This window comes from Hyperoodon ampullatus (genome assembly GCF_949752795.1).
Source record: "Hyperoodon ampullatus genome assembly, chromosome: 1".
Classification (NCBI taxonomy): Eukaryota; Metazoa; Chordata; class Mammalia; order Artiodactyla; family Ziphiidae; genus Hyperoodon; species Hyperoodon ampullatus.
Window position 1 is genome coordinate 200,008,309 of NC_136914.1, and position 21,869 is coordinate 200,030,177.

The following is a 21,869-nucleotide window of genomic DNA, read 5'->3' on the forward strand; positions in this document are numbered from 1 at the left end:
ATTTTTCCCTTTCAAGCCTCTGAATATATTTTGCCACTCCCTTCTGGCCTGCAACATTTCTGTAGAGAAATCAGCTAATAGCCTTATTGGAGTTGCCTTGTAATTAACTCTTTTTTTCTTGCTGCCTTTAGAATCCTCTCTTTAATTTTTGCCATCTTGATTATAATGTCTTGACATAGGTCTGTTTGGGATTCTCTCTGCTTCCTGTATCTGGATATCTGTTCCCTTCTTTAGGTTTGGGAAGTTTTTAGCCATAATTTCTTTAAATACATTTTCAATCCCCTTTTCTCTTTCTTCTCCTTCTGGAATCCCTATTATGCATAGATTAGCATGCTTTATATTATCCCATAGGGCTCTTATACTGCTTTCATTTCTTTTATTTGGCTTTCTGTCTGCTGTTTTGATTGGGTAATTTCCACTAGTCTATCTTCCAAGTCACTTATTCTTTCTTCTGCATTATTCATTCTGCTATTCATTGCCTTGAGCTCAGCTTTTGTCTTGGCAAATAGATTTTCTAATTTTTCTTGGCTCTTCCTTATAGTTTCTAGTTCCTTTTTACAGTAATCTGCATTTCTGTTGACAGCCTTTCTTAATTCCTTCAGTATTTTCACTACCTCCTGTTTGAACCCAGTGTCTATTAGACTGAAGAGGTCTGTTTCATTTTTTGTTCCTTCAGGGGAATTCTCTTGGTCTTTTAAGTGGGAGTGGTTCCTCTGCTTCTTCATTTTACTTATATTTCTCTTATTCTGTGAGTTCAGGAGAAAAAATTATCTACTGTAGTCTTGGAAGGCTATTTATATGCAGGAACATCCTGGCATAGCTTGTGTGGGTTTAACATTTTTGGCACAAGGGCTGTTTTTAGTTTGGATGCCTTCCACCTCTTTCCTCACCATATGGTGACTGCTATCCCCTTGATAGGGGGTGTGCAGATGCAGCAGCCTCCGTGTGCTCCTGGGGCCTGTGCCAGTTAGGGCAGCAATTGGCACTCGCTCCTGGTTTTCTCAGCAATGGTGGGAGCCTGCACCCATCTCTGGGGCTCGTGATAGCAGCAGCAGCTCATGCCTGCCCCTGGAGCTCATGTAGGCAGTATCCTCTTGCTTGAGCACATGTGCTTAGGTAAAGAAGCTCCTATGGAGGTCCTGTCCCTCCCCTCATGTGTCCCCCAACAATGTCAACTTGCCTCTCTGATGGGCCCAGGCTTCTTCCACGTATACCCTCTGTTGTGGCTGCACCACACTCCAGCCCCTTCAGGCTGTCTCCACACAGCTAGCCCTAGTCCTCTCTCGGGGTCTGACCTCCAAAGCTGAGCTTCAGCACCCTACCCCGCCTGCACCAGAACACAAGCATCTCAGGCTGGGGAGCACAGGGCACCAGTACCAACTGTCTGTGCACGTCTCTCTCTATTTTGCCTTCTGCAAACCAGTTGCTGTGCTCTCCTCCAAGGCTCCAAAGCTCCCCCTCCATCCCGGCTGATCTCCCCACCAGTGAGGGGACTTCCAAGGGTGTGGAAACATTTCCTCTTTCACAGCTCCCTCCCAGGGGCTCAGGTCCCATAATGATTCCTTTCTCTCTTTTTAACTTTTCTTCCTTCTTTTGTCCTACCCAGTTACATGGAGATTTTCTTGCCCTTTCAGAAGTCTGAGGTCTTCTGCCAGCGTTCAGTAGATGTTCTGTAAGAACTGTTCCACATGTGGATGTATTTTTGATGTATTTGTGGGAGGAGGTGAGCTCTACATCCTACTCCTCCACCATCTTGATCGCTCTCTCTTAACTTTTTTAATTAGCTTGTTTTAACTTAGAACCATGTACATAATTTATCTAATTATAAAAGAAAAAATTTAAGCAACCATTAAAAACTGAAAATAAAATGAAACAAAGCAACCTAAAAGGTATCCACATAGGGATATAACTACACACAGAGGAACTATTTCAAGTGACTTTAAAGCCCAGTAATTTATACATCTATAGTAGTCATAATCATTGGCAGTAGTGTTAGTATTATTATTCTTAGACTGTTATGTGTGTAATGTGGGATAAAGCAAATTAACTTTCATGTAATATTCTATTTTATTCTATCAAATCCAGCATTCATGAGAACCAGAGCTCTCAGCAAAAAAGGAAAAAGAATTAGAATATCATGTAATATTAAAAGACAAACAAAAAATGAGGTTAAGTAAAAAATCCTATAGTATGGGGCTTCCCTGGTGGCGCAGTGGTTAAGAGTCCTCCTGCCGATGCAGGGGACACAGGTTTGTGCCCCGGTCCAGGAAGGTCCCACATGCCGCGGAGCGGCTGGGCCCGTGAGCCATGGCCGCTGAGCCTGCACGTCCGGAGCCTGTGCTCCGCAACGGGAGAGGCCACAACAGTGAGAGGCCTGCGTACCGCGAAAAGAAAAAAAAGAAAAAAAAATCCTATAGTATGGAATTCGAACTAGAAGTATTACTAAGAATTCAGGATGTATTTTATCTGTTTTTTAAAAAATCATTATTTCCTAGTTCTATCCACTGAACTAGCCTAGAAACAATGACCAACCCAGTAGGAATGAGCACCCTTAATGCAGAGATTTCCCTACCAAGAGGAATCATGGATCCTTGGGAAAATATCACTACAAGAAGAAAGATACATATGTATATGTATAACTGATTCACTTTGTTATAAAGCAGAAACTAAAACACCATTGTAAAGCAATTATACTCCAATAAAGATGTAAAAAAAAAAAAAAAAGAAAAAGAAAGTCAGATATGATGTGCCACCTGGTAGAAGAACACAGCGTTATCTATGAAGAAGTCTTGAGGGAACAAAAAAAGAACCTGGATCTCCAAACTCAATTACAAGTTCACAGGAAAATACAGAGGGCAAAGGAATCCACTAAACATCAAGGAAATGCAAACAGGAAAATCCAGACTCAGTTTCCTTTCTACAGGACAAATGATCTAGTTTCTTCTACACACACACACACACACACACACACACACACACTGTAAAGGGGGAGGCACTTTAGATTAAAGGAGACAAAAAATATGTCATCTGACGGACCTGAAGGGTATTATGCTTAGTGAAGTAAGTCAGACAAAGACAAATACTATATATTTTCATTTATATGTAGAATTTTAAAAATAAATAAAACATTTATTTATATGTGGAATCTTAAAAATAAAACAAGTGAACTAAATTAACAAAACAGGCTCATAGATAAAGAAAACAAACTAGTGGTTACCAGTGGGAAATGGGGTGGGGGCCAAGATGGGAGAAGGAAATTAAGAGGTAAAACTACTAAGTATAAAATAAATAAGATACAAGGATGTAATGTACAGCACAGGGAGTATAACTAATATTTTATCATAATTTTAAGTGGAGTATAATCTATAAAAATACTGAATCACTATGTTGTATACCTGAAATTAATGTAACATTAGTATACAACTATAAATCAACTATACTTCAATTACAGACACACACATATATAAATACACATAAATAAACCAATCACAACATGATTCAAATAAAATGAAAAAAATCCAGAGTATTTATAAGATAACTGGAAAACTGGTTATTTGTTGGTACTAATGGCTTACTGTTAATTTTTTCATGTGATATCATTCTACAGGTGATATAACTATGTAATTCTAGTTATTTTTTAAGACCTTATCTTTTAGAGATACATAATGGAATATGTATTAAAATATAATCAAGCTCTGGACCTGTGTTGAGAAGCCCTAGAAAAGCATCTGCTTACAAGTGAGATTAAATAATAACTGTAACATGGTGATATCAGGTAACCAGTTAGGGTTTGAATCATCTGATCACCTGTATCTAATTTTAAAAGACAGATTTAACTTCCCTTTAACAACAACTCTGACCTTCACTGCTACTCTCCCATGCCCCCACAAATACACTCCAACTTCCCCTTCATTCCTTCTTTTAAACTCTTCCCATTATGAAAGTTCCCTTTAAGCAAAAACTAGAACATCAAAGATGGAACAAAACTCAGGTTGTCATAGTAATGTTTAAAACACGAAAAAAATCCTCAGATTTAATGATGCATCCTGAAGTATTTATAAGTAAAATTTCATGATGGGACTTGCTTTAAAATACTCTAGAAGAAACAAGAGAGAGGGAAGATAGCTGAAAATATTCTCAAAATGTTGTAATTATTGAATCTAGGTGATAGATACATGGGGTTCATTATATAATTCTATTCTGGGAATCTTTTGGAAACTCTCCATTAAACAGTTTTTTAAAGTAGAAAGAAAAATATTAAAATATGCAATGATGGACTCCCCTGGTGGCACAATGATTAAGAATCCTCCTGCCAATGCAGGGGACATGGGTTCAATCCCTGGTCCAAGAAGATCCCACATGCCGCAGAGCAACTAAGCCCATGAGCTACAACTACTGAGCCTGCATGCCACAACTACTGAAGCCGCATGCTCCAGAGGCCATGTGCCGCAACTACTGAGCCCATGTGCTGCAACTACTGAAGTCCACATGCCTAGAGCCCGTGCTCCACAACAAGAGAAGCCACTGCAATGAGAAGCCTGTGCACGGCAACAAAGAGTAGCCCCCACTCAACACAACTAGAGAAAGCCCGCGCGCAGCAACGATGACCCAACACAGCCAAATAATAATAATAAAATAAAAATTTTAAAATATCTAATGATCATAAAGTAGGTTAAAGGTAATGCTTAACAAGCTATAGACAAAGAAAACAGAATCCAAGAAAATAGGGTTCAAATCTAGGCACTAAAACCTGGGAGAATCAGGTCCAATAGTTTCCAAGAGAAACAAAGGATGTAAGTTTTCTCTCCTGGAGTTACTTGACACAGATCTTTAGGCAGGGCACATATAAAATGGGCAAATGAACGGATAGCCAGTGGATGGACAGATAGATGGATGGATGGAGTGTCAGATAAATGATCCAGTAACTGACCCTCTAAAAAATGAATGCTACAGAGAGAGGGAGTAACCATTAATGGCAGGGACAAAAAGGAAGCCATGATGCTCTGGCCAGTGAGGATATGTGCACTATATCTGATGCCAGGGACATGACTTCTAAGATCCAGTCTGAAACAAGCCCTTATAAAAGATAAAGGCAAACAGATCATTAACCAATCTGGGGTCATAACTTCTCTGACACCGTTTGTATAAAGTATAGCTAAATGCCTTTTAACAGTATGAGGCAAGAAGTTCAAGGAGACAGGAACAGAAACTAAGCTTGGAGCTCCTGAGCTGAAATCTATCGATCAATGGACATGGAAACAGAAAGGGGGCTTTCACCTCCTTCAACAGAACTGCCTTGGCAAGAGATAACATCTCTGGGAGCAGCCAGATGTTTTCAGAGCTTCCCTTCTGTCTGAGATCACTTCTTAGGAGGCTAAATGCAGGTAATGAAATTCTCTAGCAAGGATGGCACTGTTTGAAAAACAATTTTTTTCCTCAATTTCCACAAAGCAAACTGAAGCAAGTCTTCATATAGTATAAAGTCAAACCACACAACACTCAGCTGGGGAATATATTTCACCAACAGCTGACTTAGTGATATCACTTACACGGATATAACTTTTTTAACTAGAACAAAATTCTGCAAGGGGACTATTTTCCAGTTCACTTCTCATGAAAAAATAATCATTTAATATCAGAAATGCAAGGGACCTAAGAAATTCTTTAATTCACTCCTTCATTTTACAGATGTGGAAACATAGGCTCTTGCAGGGCCAAAGGGGAAAAGTCATATACCAAGTTACTGACTGAGTTAGATCTAGAATTCAGTTCCTCCAAAATCCAGTATTATGGTTCTTGAAGAATTGGAGCACTTTTGAATTCAATTAATTTTTCCTATTGAGATGAGGATAAGTTGAAGTTAAATATTTAAAGTTTATCTTACTGACTGCAGTTAACTTTTTGTTATCATTTCCCCCAGTATGTCTCTGTTCTCTCTGTAGGTGGTCCTGTAGATGGCATGAGCCATGGGAAATTTCTTGACACCTACACCTTAGCATCCTAAAGTTAGGGTGACCATATAGTTTATCACCCAACTTGGGACACTTAGAGCTAAGGGAATACTATTAATAAGTACACAGGACCAAGGTATAAACTGGACTCCTCTGGACAAACTGTAATGTATTATGGTCACCCTACTAGTAATTACCTGCTTAGGTTGTCTGGGCCAGAAAGGATCCCAGGGACAGCCTCCTCTTCCTTCCTTCCTTTTTTATTTAATCCTGACCCATCTTAATGACCCCTCCTCTCCATCTTCCCCATCCTCATCTCCCACCTCTTGCTCCTAGGGTCCATCCCAGGGATACATAAAGCCCATTCACTTTGAATACTGCCTTTTTAAAAAAAAATGGTTCTGAAGAACCTAGGGGCAGGATAGGAATAAAGACGCAGATGTAGAGAATGGACTTGAGGACACGGGGAAGGGGAAGGGTAAACTGGGATGAAGTGAGAAAGTGGCATGGACATATATACACTACCAAATGTAAAATAGATAGCTAGTGGGAAGCAGCCACATAGCACAGGGAGATCAGCTTGGTGCTTTGTGTCCACCTAGAGGGGAGGGATAGGGAGGGTGGGAGGGAGACGCATGAGGGAGGAGATATGGGGATATATGTTTACGTATAGCTGATTCACTTTGTTATACAGCAGAAATTAACACACCATTATAAAACAATTATACTCCAATAAAGATGTCAAAAAAAAATATTGTCTTTTTCCAGCTGAGCAGCATCGTTCCTGGGTGTTCATCCTCTCTCCCCCAGCGAAATGACTGTAGTGTTGCCCCTAGAACAACCAACCTCATCCCAGGTACCAGCCCAAATAGACTCCATCAGACCAGAATATCTCTCAGGACATGAGACTATAAGAGAACCCTTTTACTGGAAGTGAAGGGAGTAGATTGTTATAGGATGGAAGGTGTGTGTCTATGTGCATAATGCTAATGACTGAATACTAGTTCATGGTATCATGAACACAGATATTGAAAAAAAACAGCAAAAAAGACACTAAAAATTTGTTTTATTAGTAATCTTTAGTAACAATAGCTTATATGTCCAAAATAAAGTATCTTATTCATATTATCACATGTAGTACTTTGCCTACAATAAATGTCTAACAAATATTTGTTGAAAATGAATAAAACTAGTTTTTGAACTATTTTATCACATATATATAACAATATTACTACTTAGAACAATAATCATAAAAGGTCCATTTACTAACACCTACAATAACCCAGACACCATGCTCAGTGCTTCACAGTAATGCCTATTTACCTACAAACCAAGAACTAGTCTATGTATCACTAAATGCCTTTATTTCATTGGCATATAAAACCCCCAAAAAAGTGTTAAAATTTCATAACTGGGCACTTGTGTAGCACAATTATCTAGTCATAACTTTGAAAGGAATTTTGCTTCCAGTCCAGGTTTTTTCACTACACACTAATCCCTTTAACATATGTATGTCTTAACCTGTTAGCTCCTTCTGTTCCCCTGTACTCTCACCTGAGCATTTATAGCTTCATCCAAATTATATTTATAATGCTCATTTATGCATTCCAGAGTTTTTTTTAAATCTGTGGGGTTTCTTTTTTGTTTTTGTTTTTGTTTTTCTGTGGGGTTTTTTGATCTGTATTTAGAGTCTTAAAAATTCCATAACTGGCAAATAGGATAACTGCTGTTAGTAAAGGAAGAAACGAAACAATATTGAGTTCTATTCTCTACAGGGGTTATTAAACCAGTGACAGTGATATATGTACTAACACCTGCCAAAACTGACAACTACAACCATTTACAATGATTGTAAGATTATGTGCTAGGAATAGAAATATTAAATTATGGTACTATATTACCCAGAATCATAATCTTTAAGTCACCAAGTCAGTTCTGAAAGACTAAGACAAAGAGGGAGAAATGGATAGTGACTATCATCTGGTAAGTTTTTATCTAATTACAGGGAAAATATTTAAAGCAAACATGTTGGGAAACTGCTAGAAGTTAATTTATCCCCCATTCAAACCAAGATATCCCCCAAGAGGTGGGAGGAGAAATAGCATAAAAACAATCATCTCTATCATTTTATGGCATTTAAAGTACACACACACACAACACACACATACCCAAAGCTTACAGAGCAACTCGAATAATTTTTTTAAAAAAAGAAGAAAAGGTGGTATTGTGACAAAGGGAAAAACAATTTTGCTAGGTAGGATCCTGGAAGAAAGTAAACCCCGACTTTACAGCAGTAAAATGTTCCTGCACTTCTCTTCAGATAATCTGCACTTTAAAATCATGGGTACATTGATTCAAACCTGCAAATATTAGGCTTCTTCTTCCTTATTCCTACAGAGACAAAATCTACTTCTATAGATGCCTTAATTAATACTCTTTCACTTATTTGTTGTTAGCCCAAAAATTAAATCAAGGAAAAAGGTATTTAGCAAATAGTGAATAATGTTCAGAACAAATAATTTTCAGAACAGAGAATACAGCCAATACTTTATAATAATTTATATGGAGTATAATCTATAAAAATTTTGAATCACTATGTTGTACACCTGAAACTAATATAATATTGTAAATCAAATATACATCAATAAAGTTAATTTAAAAGTCACAATGGGATAGAAAAGAAACATGGGTTATGAATATAAAAATGTTTTATATCACATAGTGATTTGCAATTGTCCTATGGCAAACATGTTTAATGTTGTCAAACTTTAAAAATTAAGCAATTTTTGAAAAGTATTATAAAAAAGGAAAAAAACAAGTGTTCCAGTTTTGTGATAATTTCTGTAATTACAAAAAGCCATCAGTATTCTGCTATGGCTTTTATTAAAAGCCATATTACATGTGTATGTGTGGCATATATTAAAACACACAAACACATAGCTGACATTCAGATGCGCGCGCACACACACACACACCACCTTCAAAGTAAGGTTGACATCTTAACAAATGGGATCTTAACTGCTTTCTGGAAAGAAAGTCATACTATGTAAATAGACTTCTGGAAACTGGTGTTTGAAAATATTTTTCTAATTGTATCACTTAGCTGCCATGAACATTACAGCAAGTTAGCTATAACAATCTCATAACTTAAAATTTTCAATTTTGGAAAAAAACTGTCTAATACAATAAATACTTTAAATTTTTTTACAATGATGTACAGAAGAGACAGAATTTGATGCAATATAAATTCATTACAGAAACAATCAGAAGACTAAGAATCAAAGAAGTTAAAAATAAAACAACAATGAATTTCATTTTGTCCATTTAATTAGAAAATAGTAAAATAAAATATTAATGCCAAGGAATATAATTTTTGCCAAGACTATAATAATTGGATACTCTCATATATTTCTAGTGAAAGAATAAAGTGATTTAATCTTCCTGGGGAGCAATTTGGCAATATATATCGAATGCCTAAAATAGTTATTTATTAATAGAATGATTCCAATTAGGAAGCTATCCTAAGGAAATAATCAGAATGATACATAAGAATTCAAGTACAAGTATGAGCACAGAGTATTATTTGTAAGTTGGAAAGAACATAAATGTCTAGCAATAAAAAGACAGTTAAATAATTCATGGTACAATGTAATATTAGAGTCTATCCTCACAAAATGTTGTTCTACCAGGGTAGGCCACATCTGGAGGGATACTGATAAGCTAGAGACCTTCTGGGGAGAGAAACCAGGTGGTAGAAGTCTAAAATCAGCATCTTAGGAAGCGCAGTTGAAGAAAGGCCCCAGGAGACTTAACTGGAAAAAGGACTATAAAAGAGAGACTTCTGAGACTGGAAGGATAGAAGAGTGGTCTCTAAACTTTTTGACCATATTTTAACAGATCAATATACATTATTAATTTATGAATTACATACATATATTCCTGTACCAAAGAATGTACATTAAAAGCATGCAAAAACATAAATCAAAAAGGTAGATCATCTCATTCTCCTGAGATGCTTGCACCACACTTTGAGAAAAATCAGAGAGAAGCTGAAGTACTTCTTTTTGCTGTGGAGAGCAGAGCTAGGACCATCGAGTATAAAACAAAGGAAAGTAAGGTTTGGGCCCAGTTTAAAGAGAATCTACTGAGCAAAGCTGTTCATCAAAAATGAAATGGGGGCTTCTTGGTGGCGCAGTGGTCGAGAGTCCACCTGCCGGTGCAGGGGACACGGGTTCGTGCCCCGGTCCGGGAAGATCCCACATGCCACGGAGCGGCTGGGCCCGTGAGCCATGGCCGCTGAGCCTGCGTGTCCAGAGCCTGTGCTCTGCAACGGGAGAGGCCACAACAGTGAGAGGCCTGCATACCACAAAAAAAAAAAAATGAAATGGATGCCTTCTGAGGTAGTGAGCTCAGTCTCACTGGATGAAACCATGAAAAGACAGGATAATGGAAGGGGGTTGGTTCCCCACTAGGTGAGAGTCCCTACAAGCCCTTCCACTTCTGAGGGTACTTTAGATACCACCCCCATTCGCCATGTTCTAAGACATTTAATAATAGAAATACCACTTGGGAATCCTGGTAGTTTTTGGAACAATTAGCTAACTCTTAGTAGTGTAAATGCCATATGCACAATACAATGAAATATACATTCTCAAATTCCTAAGAAGAGGATGAATCTTCAGGAAGTCTATCATATAATACAATTTAATACGTGTGCATCTCACTTTAAGAAAAACTGATATATAAAACTCCGAACTTAATAAACTAGGACAGCAAGACTCTTCACAATACTTTGACAATGAATATGTGTAAAACAATACATATATCAGAAAAAAAAAGTTTGAAAGGTAGACGTGGCTATTTCTGGGTTTACAAGGGATTTTTATGTTATTCTTTTTATTTTCTATATTTCCAAAACATTCTATAATAAACACATATTACTTACATAATCAGAAAATATAATCATTTAAGAAGTAAAACTTAGGGACTTCCCTGATGGTCCAGTGGTTAAGAATCCACCTTCCAATGCAGGGGACAGAGGTTCGATCCCTGGTCAGGGAACTAAGATCCCACATGCCACAGGGCAACTAAGCCCATGCACCACAACTAGAGAGCCCGCATACCGCAACTACTGAGGCTGCGCACTCTGGAGCTCACACACGACAACTAGAGACAAGCCCATGCACCACAAAGAAGAGCCCACGCGCCACAATGAAAGATCCCACGTGCCACAACTAAGACCCAATGCAGCCAATAAATATATATATATATATATATATATATATTTTTTTTTTTTTTTTTTTTTTTGTGGTACGCGGGCCTCTCACTGTTGTGGCCTCTCCCGTTGCGGAGCACAGGCTCCGGATGCGCAGGCTCAGCGGCCATGGCTCATGAGCCCAACCGCTCTGCGGCATGTGGGATCTTCCTGGACCGTGGCACGAACCCGCGTCCCCTGCATCGGCAGGGGGACTCTCAACCACTGGGCCACCAGGGAAGCCCTATATATATTTTTTTAAAGAAATAAAATTTAAATTATAAGGTCAAAGAAGGATAATTAGGAACTTCCAAAGTGCAGATTTTATTTTGAGTATTATCATTATTACTGTATATAAGTTCAATTAAAGGATTCTGGCAGAAATAATGCTGTTAATGCCATAATAACTGATGTTTAATAAATAATGGCATTATTATATTCTTATATTTATTACATAACTTGCTTCAGTGTATCAAAATCTGTAAGGAAAAAGATCAAAGGGCATTTCATTTAAAAAGAGAGAGATCTTATGAAGGACTACACCATGAGATCACTTTAAATGCTTAAGAATACAGGTTCTGGAATCTGAAAGATTTTAATCCAAGCCCCAGTTTTGCCATAAACTAGTTGTTGGAGAGTCTGCAAGTTACTTAAACTTTCAAATCTCTAGTTTCTTCACTTGTAAATGGTAATGGTAGTGATGATGATGATAATGATGATACCTATATTCATTGGATTGTTTTAAGAACTAATGCAAGTAATTGTCACATAGTAGTATATCAAGCCAAAAAAATTTTAAAGGAATTGCTCCTCTGTCCTGGTGTATTTAATATGATTTAATTTACAAAACTTTGATTGCCCTACTGTTTACCATAAATACATCTGTTGCATAAATCAAGGCATATCTATAAGTATACTTTACAAATTCACTTTCCATTAAGAACTTCTTGTGACCATAAGGCAACCACTGTTTCTCAAACTTTAATAGGCATACAAATGGGGATCTTCTTAAACTACAGACTCTGATTCAATAGGTCCATGCCTGAGATGCTGCAGTTCTTACAAACTCCCAGGTGATGCCAATGTTCTAGTCCACCTACTACACTTTGAATAGTAAGACACTGGACTGTACTGAACTTAAAAAGTTAGTCACTCAGCTATTCAAAACATGGCAGGCAGACCAGCCATACTGGTCTAGTGTACTAAATGTAGAATGGTTCTTGAAGTCTGTCTTAATTAGGAAACTACATTCAGCTGCTTGTTACACAGATCTGACAAATGGTTTTTTTTCCCGTCTCTCTCATTAACATAGCCTGAAGGTAGGCAGTCCAGAGCTGTTATGGTACCACCACATTGTCATCAGGGTCTCAGACTCCTCTGTTTTTCTACTTCTTAGCACTGGCAAGTAGCTTCCATTTTCAAGGCTCCCTCATGTTCATGGTAGAATTTCAGCCATCACATCTAATTTCTAGACAGGAAAGATGAGAAGAGCAAAAAGACAACTGCCAGCTGAGTCATTCCTGGAAGTCCCATCCAAAAATTTCCACTTATATCTCATGACCAACTCCTAGCTGAAAAGGAGGCTGAAAAATAGTCTTTTGCCGCTTCATATAAAGTTGGGGTTCTGTTTATAAGAAAGAGGAGAGGATGAATACCAAGTAGGCAATTAGCATTCACCGCCATAGAAATCAAAAATCTGGGTTTAAACCCCAGTTCTATCACATTATGTGAACTTAGGCAAATTACTTGGGCTTTCTAACCATCTATTTCTTCATCAGTAAAAATTAGTACAAAAATAACCACTTCATAAAGTTGTTGAGGAGATTAAATGAGTTAAAGTATGTAAAAGTGGCTCTCACACAGTAGTGTTCAATATATGAAAGGTTCAGATCATTCCTTTACTGAAGTACCACATAGGTATTCTGCAAAAGGGGAAGAGAGTAATAGTGTAATGTTTAAAAGAGACTATGTTCTAGGCACTTATGTCCCTTTTTAAAAAGAAAAAGAAATGCCTGTTTAGATTCCAGACTTCAAAATACCAAAGATAACTGATTAAGTGATCAAAATCACAATTTATAAAAACCATTATTTCTCTCCTGGTCACTGAACTCATATAAATTCCCTGGATCTTTGATTATCATCAGAAAAAAGTCTCATTTCAGAACAACAGAGTTGCAATTGTTGTTCTTTTTGATAAATGACAGAACCAATTAGAAATGAGGAAGAAAGGGCTTCTTTTCATGAAAAGGTTGCATTGTTCTTTACTGATACCACAGAAAGTGATAGCACATAAATGAGCTCTCTCAGAGAAATGCTGCAAGCAACTTACAGAAAGGTAGGATGCTGCTGGACTTTTGGACCAAGAACATCCATTCTGAAAAAGAATATACTGGTACTGGAAAAACAGAGGTAAAAATATTCATAATTCTCAATAAGAATCAAGGCTTTTATTCTTCATCTAAGGGAGTACACTTCGCTAAGAAAGATTCCTAAATTGCAAATAAAACCCAGGTTCCAATTGCTTACACTGTCACTAGAAGGCTAACTTTCTTTTGTCAAATACTGTGGTTCATCAGAATACCCAAGAAACCAATTTTTGAGTGTTAGATTTTGGCAAGTTCTAAATTTAATACATAGAGGAACTTCATAAGTAAATATGAATGCCCAATGTACACAAGACAGAAGCATTTAATAATCTCCAGCTTCATCCCATATGGGGCTACCCAGGGCTCTTTTCATTATGGGAAATCAAGCTATGACAAACAAAACCCATGGGAAACATGAAATGTGTTCCTCCTGCTCAGCGACTGGCAAGTCACCAGAGGAGGCAGACTAAATAAATTCTATATTTGCATACTGCTGTCAGGGACTACACTGAGTAAATAAAACAGACGTGACTTTCTTGAAAAATCCCATACTCTGTATACGAAAATCACACTGGCACATATTTTGAAGTTGATGTCAGAGGAGACCCAGAGGCCCTCTCAGCATATTCTTTAGAGACTGCTCCAAGCAACCCAAAAGTGAGGCAGAGTGGAGCTGTGCACAGAGCCTGTGACTGCAAGTTCAGGAGAACTGGGTTCTTGACTAGCCTTGCCATTAAGAGAAGAGGATGAATACCAAGTAGGCAATTCGCATTCACCGCCACAGAAATCAACAAATCTGGGTTTAAACCCCAGTTCTATCACATTATGTGAACTTAGGTGAACTGGGTTCTTGCACATTAACTGTGCAACCCTGGATGGACAAGTCTCTTCAGCTTTCTGGATCACAATTTCTTCAAAGTCCCTTCCAGCTCCAAGAAGGTGAGTTTGTAAATATTCCAGATTTATCACAAGAGAGATTATAATCTCCATTAGGCAAGAGCTCTGGGAAGGGAAAATGAAAGTTCTATTAGAGGGGCAGTGAATGAACCAGATCATCTGAAGAAGGGTAACAATGGAAGAAATGAACAAAAGGGGAAGTTTGGCAAAATCGCCAAGGGTACTGAATGCCACCACATCTTTTTTTTTTTTTTTGCTGTACGCGGGCCTCTCACTGTTGTGGCCTCTCCCGTTGCGGAGCACAGGCTCTGGACGCTCAGGCTCAGCGGCCATGGCTCACGGGCCCAGCCGCTCCACGGCATGTGGGATCTTCCTGGACCGGGGCACAAAGCCACGTCCCCTGCATCGGCAGGCGGACTCCCAACTACTGCACCACCAGGGAAGCCCGTCACCACATCTTTTAAAACACACTGTATTTATTTAACATCTGCAGTAGAGCCTCAAATGTCCCCTGTTATATAGAAAAGAAACAAAATGGATATTTGAGATTCATTTCCAAAATCTCAACTATCTAATAATTACTTCAACCTCTCTTTCACATCTTTCATCAGCAATTAAACAATGACAAAATTTCCCTTTAACCATTCCCAGACTCTGGGGAACAGTGAAACAGCCACAATTTGAAGCATAAGAGCAAAGAACCTCTGGCCAAATTAAGGAACCATTCCCTACCATCACTACCTACCCTGCATATGTAATACATCCCTCTCTCCTTGTGTTATGGTTAACTGTGAGTACACCACTCTCATGTTGGAAGCTAGGCAGTTGTTAAAATTCCAGCTCTGGATTCAAAATCCAAACTCCTACACTTAATAGCTCTGAGAACTTGAACAAGGCACTTAAAATTCCCTAAGCCTCAATTTCTGTATCTGTTAAATGAGATTCCATTCACTCACTCAACAAGTATTTGTTACAATTCTGTTCTGGCCCTTTTCTGTACCAACAGTTTTACGATTATCAGGTCTCAGTTATCTGATTCTTTTCCCTCAGTTCTAATGGAATTCCAGTGCTTAGCCTTGAAGCTATGGTCCCTCAAAATTACTTGAGAAGGAAGTCTCAAAAAGGCAATAAAGAAAAGTGTTCTCTCTTACCTTACAGCCACAAGAAAAGAAGGCTCTAAAGTATTACAAAAGCTATATAGTTAAACTTTCTTTTATTTATTTTTTTTAAATTGGGGTATAGTTGTTTCACAATGTTTTGTTAGTTTCTACTGTACAGCGTGGTGAAGTAGAGTTCCCTGTGCTACCTCAGTTTATCCTCTGTAAAATGATTAAAAAAAATTTTTAAACACATTAAAAAAAATACCTACCTCATGAGTTGTTGGAAGGGTTGAGTTAATAAATATAAAGAAGTTAGAATAGTGTCCAGCACATAACCTAAGTTACTTACCACTGTTGTTATTTTTGTAATTACTATATTTAACAAGGTGTTATATTGAGAACACTCACAAAAATATCCAACTTAGGGCTTCCCTGGTGGCTCAGTGGTTAAGAATCCACCTGCCAATGCAGGGGACATGGGTTCGAGCCCTGGTCCGGGAAGATCTCACATGCCGCGGAGCAACTAAGCCCGTGTGCCACAACTACTGAGCCTGCGCTCTAGAGTCCACGAGCCACAACTACTGAGCCCGCGAGCCACAACTACCGAAGCCTGCGTGCCTAGAGCCCGTGCCCCGCAACAAGAGAAGCCAGCACAATGAGAAGCCCGCACACCGCAATGAAGAGTAGCCCCCACTCACCGCAACTAGAGAAAGCCCGCGTGCAGCAACGAAGACCCAACGCAGTTAAAAATAAATAAATTAAATAAATAAATTTAAATATATATATATCCAACTTACTCTGCTATCTACTGTGAGACTTTGAAAATATATAGTATCATCTGTTTTCTGTTATTATAAAAGTATCACTCATGAAAACATAAGAAATCAGTTGATTGTTCCCTTGTCCTGTGAATGTAACCTATAAGTTCTAAAATTCTCCATTTCTGATTGTTTCATTTAATAATTCATTGCCCTTGTAATAATATTTGAATTGTTATCTGTTTTCTGAAAAGTATAGTACTTGGGGAGTTCTTTTTTAAGTAAGAACAAGAGCTTTGGAATTTCCTTTATTTTTTCCTTTATCATTAAAGGAAATCATTAAAGTAATAAATCTTTTGACTCTGTTTGATTCCCTGTTTAAAAAGTTTGTCTCATTTAAATTAAGATTGATAGCAAGGAACAGATTGTATAAGACCCTGTAAATCATGGTAAAGAGTTTGGACTTTATTCTACATGTACCAGAAAGTCATTGAAGGGTTTTAAGCAGAAGAATGACATAACCTTATAGAAACTTACTGGAAGTTCATGATGACTGCTATGTGGCGAGAGTATCATAGCAAGGAGATAAGAATGCAAGTAGGGAGATCAGCAGGTCACATGAGAAATTATTGAGCTTGGACTACAGCAGTAGCAGTAAAGATGTCAAGAAGTAGACTGAAATGGGATATATTTTAGAAGTGTAGAGCCAAGAAGACTGGTTGATGTAGTGAGGGAACAAGAGAATAATAACACTACTTAATGCCAAAAGATAATTGTAAGGATCAAATAAACTCACATTTTAAATGGCTTAACGTTGTGCTTGTCTTTGCTAAACAAATGGAGGCTGCCATTATTATTTTATTTTATATCTCTACAGAGCCAAGCACTGTATTTTGTAAATATTAAGTGTCTAATAAATGGTTGTTTTAAAATGAACTCTTAAATAACTTCATCTTTTCCAAGAATGTTCCACTTCCCTTAAAGACTACTTAACATTTGATAACTAGTCTCTCTCACCTTGGTACTGAATCATATAATGTGTATACATTCCAAAAGTACTTTTATGTATTAAAACCATGATACTTTCATTTCCTCCACAATATGAGGTCTGTGGAAAAATCAAGGAATGAAAAGCACATACAACACATAAAAAACAAATAGCTAAATGGCAAAAGTAGGCTCTTCCTTATCAGTAATTACTTTAAAGGCAAATGGATTAAACTCTTCAATTAAATGGCAGAAGCTGACAGAATGATTAAAAAATACATGATCCATCTATATATTGTCTATAAAAGACTCACTATAGACACAAAGACACAAAAGGTTTAAAGTAAAAGGATGGAAAACTATACTCCATGCAAATAGTAACCAAAAGAGTTCAAGAGTAGCTACACTAATATCAGACAAAATAGACTTTATGTCAAAAAGGTTACAAGAGGGCTTCCCTGGTGGCGCAGTGGTTGAGGGTCCGCCTGCCGATGCAGGGGGCATGGGTTCGGGCCCCGGTCCGGGAGGCTCCCACGTGCCGCGGAGCGGCTGGTCCCGTGAGCCATGGCTGCTGAGCCTGCGCATCAGGAGCCTGTGCTCCGCAACGGGAGAGGCCACGGCGGTGAGAGGCCCGCGTACCGCAAAAAAAAAAAAAAAAAAAGGTTACAAGAGAAAAAGGATATTATATGTTAATAAAAAGTTCAATTCAGTAAGAAGATATAACAACTATAAACATTTATACACCTAATGACAGACCATCAAAATATGAGAAGCAAAAACTGACAGAATTTCAATACCCCACTCACAATAGATTGAACAAACAAACAAAAGTAAGGAAAACAGAGAATTTAAGTAACACAATAAACCAACCAGATCTAACAGACATATACAGAATACTCTGCTCAACAACAGCAACATACACATTCTTCTCAAGTACACATGACATATTTTCCAGGATAAACCATATATTCGGCCACAAATTAAATCTCAATAGATTTAAAAATATGTCATAAAAAGTTTCTTCTCTGACCAAAACAGGATGAAGTTAGGAATCAATTACATAAAGAAAACTGGAAAATTCACAAAATTTTGAAATTAAACATCACACTTTTAAAAGACCAATGGATCAAAGAAGAAATCACAAGGGAAATTAGAAAATACTTATGCTTGAATGAAAATGAAAACACAACATACCAAAACTTACCAAGGGGAGAAAGTAGGAGGATGGGATGAATTGGGAGTTTGGGATTGACATATATACACTAATATGTATAAAATAGATAACTAATAAGAACCTGCTTTATAAAGATAAATAAATAAAGAAAATAAATAAAAAAACAAGGGATTTCCCTGGTAGCGCAGTGGTTAAGAATCCACCTGCCAATGCAGGGGACACAGGTTCAACCCCTGGTCCAGGAAGATCCCACATGCTGTGGAGCAACTAAGCACGTGTGCCACAACTACTGAGCCTGCACTCTAGAGCCCAAGAGCCACAACTACTGAGCCCATGTGCCACAATTACTGAAGCCCACACACCTACAGCTCATGCTCCACAACAAGAGAAGCCACTGCAGTGAGAAGCCCACGCAACGCAATGAAGAGTAGCTCCCACTCAACGCAACTAGAGAAAGCCCATGCACAGCGATGAAGACCCACCACAGCCAAAAATAAATCAATAAATAACAAGAAAGGTCACAAACCAATAACCTAGCTTTACAACTTGAAGGAAATACAAAAAAGAAGAAAAAACTAAACCCAAAGATAGCAGAAGGAAAGAAATTATAAAAATTAGATATAAATGAGACCATGAACAGAAAAACAATAGAGAAAATCAATGAAACAAAAAGTTGATACTTTGAAAATTTCAACAAAATTGATAAATCTTTAGCTAGACTGACTAAAAAAAAAGAGAGAAAAGACTCTACTAAAATCAGGAAGTGGGCACATTAGTACCAATTCTACAGAAATAAAAAGGATTATAAGAGAGTACTATGAGCAACTGTATGCCAAAAAATTGGATAACCTGGATGAAATGGAAAAATCCCAGAAACACAAAACCTACCAAGACTAAATTATGAAGAAACAGACCATCTGAATAGACCTATACCTAGTAAGGAGACTGAATCAGTAATCAAAAATCTCCCAACAAAGAAAAGCCCTAGACCTGATGGCATCACTAGTGAATTCTACCAAACATTTAAAGAAAAACTAATACCAATCATCCTCAAACTTTTCCAAAAAAATTAAAAGAAGAGGGGCTTCCCTGGTGGCGCAGTGGTTGAGGGTCCACCTGCCGATGCAGGGGACACAGGTTCGTGCCCCGGTTTGGGAGGATCCCGCATGCCACAGAGCGGCTGGGCCCGTGAGCCGTGGCCGCTGGGCCTGCGCGTCCGGAGCCTGCGCGTCCGGAGCCTGTGCTCCACAACGGGAGAGGCCACAGCAGTGAGAGGCCCGCATACCACAAAAAAAAATTAAAAGGAGAGAACACTTCCTACCTCATTCTTTGCGACCAGTGTAACTCTGATATAAAAGCAAGACAAAGACACTACAAGAAAACTACAGATCAATACCCCTTATGAACAATGATGTAAAAATCCTCAACAAAATACTAGCAAACACAATTCAGCAGCATATTAAAAGGATTATACACCGTGACAAAGTGGGATTAATTCCTGGTGTGCAAGGGTAGTTCAATATATAAAAATTAATCAATGTAATAATACATCACATCAACAAAATGAAAGGGAAAAAAACATGATCATCTCAATTGATGCAGAAAAAGCATTTGACAAAATTCAACACCTTTTCATGATAAAAACACTACATGGGACTTCATTGGTGGCACAGTGGTTAAGAATCTGCCTGCCAATGCAGGGGACATGGGTTCGAGCCCTGGTGCAGGAAGATCCCACATGCCGCAGAGCAACTAAGCCCATACGCCACAACTACTGAGCCTGCACTCCAGAGCCTGTGAGCCACAACTACTGAGTTCGCATGCCACAATTACTAAAGCCTGCGCACCTAGAGCCTGTGCTCCACAACAAGAGAAGTCACTGCAATGAGAAGCCCACGCACCACAATGAAGAGTAGCCCCCACTTGCTGCAACTAGAGAAAGCCCGTGCACAGCAACAAAGACCCAAAGCAGCCAAAAGTAAATTAATTAATTTAAAAAACACTACATAAAATAGAAATAGAAGGAAACCATCTCCACACAATAAAAGCCATATATGAAAAACCCACAGCAAACATAATACTCAATGGTAAAAGACTGAAAGTTTTCCCTCTAAGATCAGGAATAAAGAAAAAAAATGCCCACTTCCACCACTTCTAGTCAACATAGTGCTGGAAGCTCTACTTAAAGCAATTAGGCAAGAAAAATGGGGGGAAAGCATCCAAATTGGAATGGAAGCAGTAAAATTATCTCTATTTGCTGTTAATATATTATACATTGAAAATCCTAAAGACTCCACAATAAAGCTGTTAGAATAAATAAATTCAGCAAAATAGCAAGATACAAAGTCAACAAACAAAAATCAGTTACATCTCCATACACAAACAATGAACAATCTGAAAAGGAAATTACAAAAACAACTCCATTTACAATAGCATCAAAAAGAATAAAATGCCTAAGAATTAGCTTAACCAAGGAGGTGAAAGACTAGTACAATGTTTGACTACAATGGTTTGTAGTTAAAACATTGCTGAAAGGAATTAAAGAAAACATAAATAAATGGAAACACATCCCATGTTCATGGATTGGAAGAATGAATACTGTTAAAATGTCAATATTACTCAAAGCAATCTACAGATTTAGTGCAATCCCTATTAAAATCCCAATGACATTTCTGCAGAATTTTTTTGCAAAAAATTCATATGGAACTTCAAGGGACCAGAAATAGCCAAAACAATATTGAAAAAGAACAAACCTGGAGGATTCACACTTCCTGATTTCAAAAACTACTACAAAACCAGTAATCAAAAAAGTGTGCTATTGGAATAAAGACCATATAGACCAATGGAATAGAATAGAAAGCCCAAAAATAAACCCTCACATATACAGTCAAATGATTTTTTACAAGGGTGCCAAAATCCATTCAGTGAGAAAAGGACAGTCTTATCAACAAATGATTTTGGGAAAACTGGACATCCACATCCAAAGGAATGAAATTGGACCCTTACCTAACACCATATACAAAAATTAACTCAAAATGGATAAATGGATCAAAGACCTACATGTAAGACCTAAAACAATGCAACTCTTAGAAGAAAGCACAGGATGAAAGCTGTTGTGATGTCGTGAAACACTGGATTTAGCAATGATTTCTTGGATATGACACCAAAGGTACAGTCAACCAATGAAAACACAGACAAATTGCACTTCATGAAAATTTTTAAATTTTGTACATTAAGAGATACTACCCACAAAGTAAAAAAGCAAACCACAGCATAGGAGAAAATATTTGCAAATCATGTATCTGAGAAAGGATTAATATCCAGAATATTTAGAGAACTCCTAAAGCTCAGCAATGAAAAAACAAACAATCTGATTCAAAAA

The 21,869-nt window shown here is 37.8% G+C and overlaps 1 protein-coding gene across 1 annotated transcript in view; it reads left to right on the forward strand.

The window, feature by feature from the left end:
- The window catches only part of CNNM1 (cyclin and CBS domain divalent metal cation transport mediator 1), a gene marked incomplete at both ends in the record, with an annotated part of 392,548 nt that overhangs the window by 280,312 nt on the left and 90,367 nt on the right, over positions 1-21,869 (forward strand). The gene's annotated exons all lie outside the window — the stretch shown is intronic.